At 34.1% G+C, this 4,160-nt stretch overlaps 1 long non-coding RNA gene across 1 annotated transcript; it reads right to left on the bottom strand.

Annotated features, from left to right (window-relative positions):
• Window positions 1-1,584: 1,584 nt before the first annotated feature.
• On the bottom strand, window positions 1,585-2,385 carry LOC113293537. The gene is made up of 3 exons (XR_003332353.1): window positions 2,124-2,385; window positions 1,904-1,947; window positions 1,585-1,805 (listed from the first exon to the last, which is right to left on the bottom strand). It is a non-coding gene; the product is annotated as an uncharacterized LOC113293537 (long non-coding RNA).
• Window positions 2,386-4,160: the final 1,775 nt, after the last annotated feature.

The raw sequence follows: 4,160 nt of genomic DNA, 5'->3' as shown, positions 1-4,160 counted from the left end.
GGTTACGTCTTTGAAGATTTCAATTAGGGATTCGTGAAGCTCGGTTAGACTATCTTTTGCCCGATAGTTCTTGAATCCAGATCAACTAACTATTGTAGTTCACGAGTTGTAGATCAAGAACAAGATAGGTAAAAATCAAAAAGTTATCTTCATCTGAGACTTTATGATTCCACAGGATAGATATTTAAACTCTTCTTTGATTTGTTTGAATTTTCATCGTGAGGTGGTAGTGATCTAGGCTTCTCTTTGATAAGAGTATAATTAATGTTGCGGATCCCTGAGGATTTCTAGAATTGTTTTACTGTAAATAGATTTTCAAACTTTGATTGAGATATGATTTCTGTTAGAGGCAGATAAGTATCAAAAGCATTCACCGAGGTTGAAGACTTGAAGCTACTCTTCGACTATAAAGGACGTCAGCTAAGGGAATCAAGTGTGTAGAATCACGATGTATACGGAAACGTACAAGATCATTTCCTTGGAGGGTGAATTCAGTCTCAACTATATTCCAATCTGAAGTATGATAAGAGGCTAGTGTTTGTAGTGGTTAAATACTGTGTGGTGTTCAATCTGGAACAGGTCTCGGGGTTTTTTAGCACCTATGGTTTCCTCGTTAGTAAATTGAGATATAACTCTTTGATAGATTTCTTGATTGAGCTCGCTTTATAAGCTGGTTCTGCATTATATTGTTTATCTTTATATTATGAATACCAGAATTAGTATATATTCAACTTAGATAGTCATTGCGCCCTTATTTGCTGAGATCTTACAATACTTGTTTTTTTTTATTCCATATCTTGAAATATAAGTTACATATCTTGTACTTGCTGAATTTGGGATCTTGAGAAATTCAGGTACATACTTGGTTAATCTTGGATATTGATTTTTGAGATCATCCAAGAACTCTTCTACACAATAAGTGTTAGAGAATTGCTCGGTCGAACTCGCATGCGTTGCTATCTCAAGCATGTTTGTTAATGTTAGTGATCAAAACTATAAGTCTTGATTTCTAGTCTATTATAGCTAAGTCTCAGACTAGGATAGGAAGTGTAGTTGAGCTCAAGGACTTCATGGCGATTCATCATACAAGTAGAAGAACTACTCAAAGAACCGGCGGAACTTCTCGACAAAAAGGTATGTGAAGACTTGAACTTATCTGTCACTCAAAAGTCACTACAAAAAAACTACGGTATTGCAACATGTCGTATGTGTAGCAAGATCTTTTGTTTCGCGTGGCAAAAACCTTTTGTCGCATAAAAGCTTTTTGCCACACCATGTGGCAAGAAACCGTGTGACAAAAAGTTATTAACACACCTTTAGTATCCTGCCGCACTAACCAGGATTTTTACCGCATTAACTAGTGTGGCAATAACATGAGGCAAAAATGTATTTTTTTAATTAATTTATTTTTAATTAAATTTTTTCGGTTTTATTATATTTAAAAGTACTGGCAATTTAATTTTATTTTCAATTTTCATTTTCAAATATTATTTTCAAGTTTAACTTATTTTCCCGTTTCCAGTTTTATTATATTTAAAATAAGAATCGTATTATTTTCATTCTATAATTTTAAGCAAGAAAATCTAACTAAAACGAAATTCTCATTTGATGCATTAATTTTATTTCATATAGAAATTTTAAATTACACAATATACATCAAATGCATAAATGACACATCACTTGGAAGTAATAATGTGATCGCATCATAGTTTACAGAAAAAAAGAAAAAAAAAGTAGAAAGGAAGAAAACATGAACTTTATCCCGATCAGCTTCTCTACTACTGCAAAACCAATATTCTCTATTCCTGCAAAACCAATATTCAAGGAGGATAAGTATTTCATAATTCGGAATCGTTCTAAATATGTACATAATAATTGTACTTATGGAAGATATAAAAACTACCTTGCAATGGAAATCTTTCCAACTTGATTAGCAGTATCCAGGCCCTGTAAATCAATCAACTTTATTAACGCTAGATCAAGTCAAAAAAAAAGGGAACAGTATCAATCCAAAGAAACAAAGGAATTTCTTATAAAGATTAAAAACCCCTAAACATAAATTAGATCTCAATTAAACAACATCTTATATACGTAAAACTGTTGCAGAGAGTGTGGATTCTTACACTAATAGTCATCAATCCTTAAGCAAGTTTGATAATCACAAGATTTTCCCCCTGTTTTTGCCAAATCAAACAAAACTTTCATTAACCGGAACTGGTCGATATCATGATTGAATAACCCAAGCTCCGAAGCAATAACAAAATCAAACGAACTATTTTGACAATTTGATTACCATAGATTTTTGTTTTAGATCTGAAAGGTTCTCGTAAGAATGTGTGAGAGAGAACATGAAACTGAAAGGTTAAAGAGAAACGTAATATATACTTGAGTTGGACTTTGACTCCCGAAAATCTATAAATATATTCGTTTTTTTTAGAAGGAATAAAATACATTAATAGGCTTTTGCCGCACCTAGTACCTGTACTGCTGCAACAAACCATCTTTTTGCCTCATCCTTGAGCTTGATGCGGCAAAAGCCAACTCTTTTGCCTCATCGCTGGGTTCCATGTGGCTAAAAACTGTTTTTTGCCACAACATGATCTAATACACTTAAATAGGTGGTGTGGCTATATATTGTCTTTCTTGTAGTGAGTCTATCTACTCTATATCCTATTTTTTGAGATAAAAAGTCGTATGCTATATATATAGACTTATATTATACACATTTGGTATTTCGAGCCGAGTATACCTCGCTTATTTATATCTCGAAATATGTGTTGGTAAGCTTTTCGCTTCGACCAAGTTTATCTTTACCTAGTGACGAAAGTCATGATATGTTTCAATCACTTTGAAAATTGTTTTGACGAGAAATGGTGTAACAACTATATAACGTCTTCTTAGAATGTTTCAATGATTGGAATGAGAGTTTGGATTACATGACCAATGATTGACATAAGCATTGTTGTGGAAACACATTTATGTATAAGTCCTATTCCTTGAACCAAAGTTTTCGAACTTTGTTGATCAAGAGAACCGGAAGAATGGCAAGTGCCAAGTCCGCGAACTCAGTCCGCGAATTGCCGAAGTTCTCAAACCCGAGAATTTCTGCTGGAGTTGACAAATTACTTGCGTGAGCTAAGTCCGCGAACCCAGTCCGCGAACCGGCGAAGTTCTCATCCCGAGAATTTCTGCTGGAGTTTGTAAACTTTGTCCAGTGTCTTAAGTCCGCGAACCTAGTCTGCGAACTTGAGAAGGTTATATATCTAAAGATGATTTCTGAACTTAAACTTAAAAAGACTAAGGAATGCAGTTTGAAAACCGTGGCTATAAAAGTTCATGAACTGATTCAAGTGAATCAAATCTTCTTTGCTTCAATTGTATCTTGTGTAGTTACATAAGATTTTCTTGCAATTGAACAACTCTCTAACTAGTTCATTTGAGTCATTTGAACTAGTTATGGTGAAGAAGAACATGGTTGATATGAAATGCTCATATGGATAACCTTTTGGTTAACTATTTTTGAACCAACAATGTACACGTTCGAGTACGGTTAACAAACCTAGAAGCATGCAGTTCATTTTTGCATAAAAATCTAAGTTTTCGATCTAAGGTTGAGAAATCTTAGCTTGAATCTAAATCAGGTTTTCATCAACGGTGAATATTGATTGTTTTGTTACCAAGGCAAAACCCTGATTTGAAAGACTATATAAAGGAGACATCTAGTATTATGCAAAACTAATCCGCACACCTTACGTGTGATACTAGTTTGCGTACTAGAGTCGGTTCTCCTTTAACCTTTGGTTTTCTTCTTCTAAAACCAGGTTAACGACTTAAAGACTTCATTGGGATTGTGAAGCCTGACCGATACTACTTTTATCGTAGTTGTGTGATCTGATCTTGCATCTTCTATCGTACGAGTACAATCAGATTGATTGGCTTGAGATTTGATATCTCCGATAGGAAAGATATAAAAAGTAATCACAAACATCTTCGTCTCATTGTTTGTGATTCCACAACATGTTGATTCGCTACTATACGATTAAGATTGTTGTGAGGTGATTGATTAATCTAGGTTGTTCTTCGGGAATATAAGACCGGATTATCAATTGGTTCCTGTTCACCTTGATTATTATCAAAAGACGGAACAAAAACTTTTGGAT

The sequence above is a fragment of the Papaver somniferum genome, chromosome 7 (assembly GCF_003573695.1).
Source record: "Papaver somniferum cultivar HN1 chromosome 7, ASM357369v1, whole genome shotgun sequence".
NCBI lineage: Eukaryota > Viridiplantae > Streptophyta > Magnoliopsida > Ranunculales > Papaveraceae > Papaver > Papaver somniferum.
Note: the sequence above shows the minus strand (reverse complement) of the source record. Positions and strands in the feature narration are given on the sequence as shown.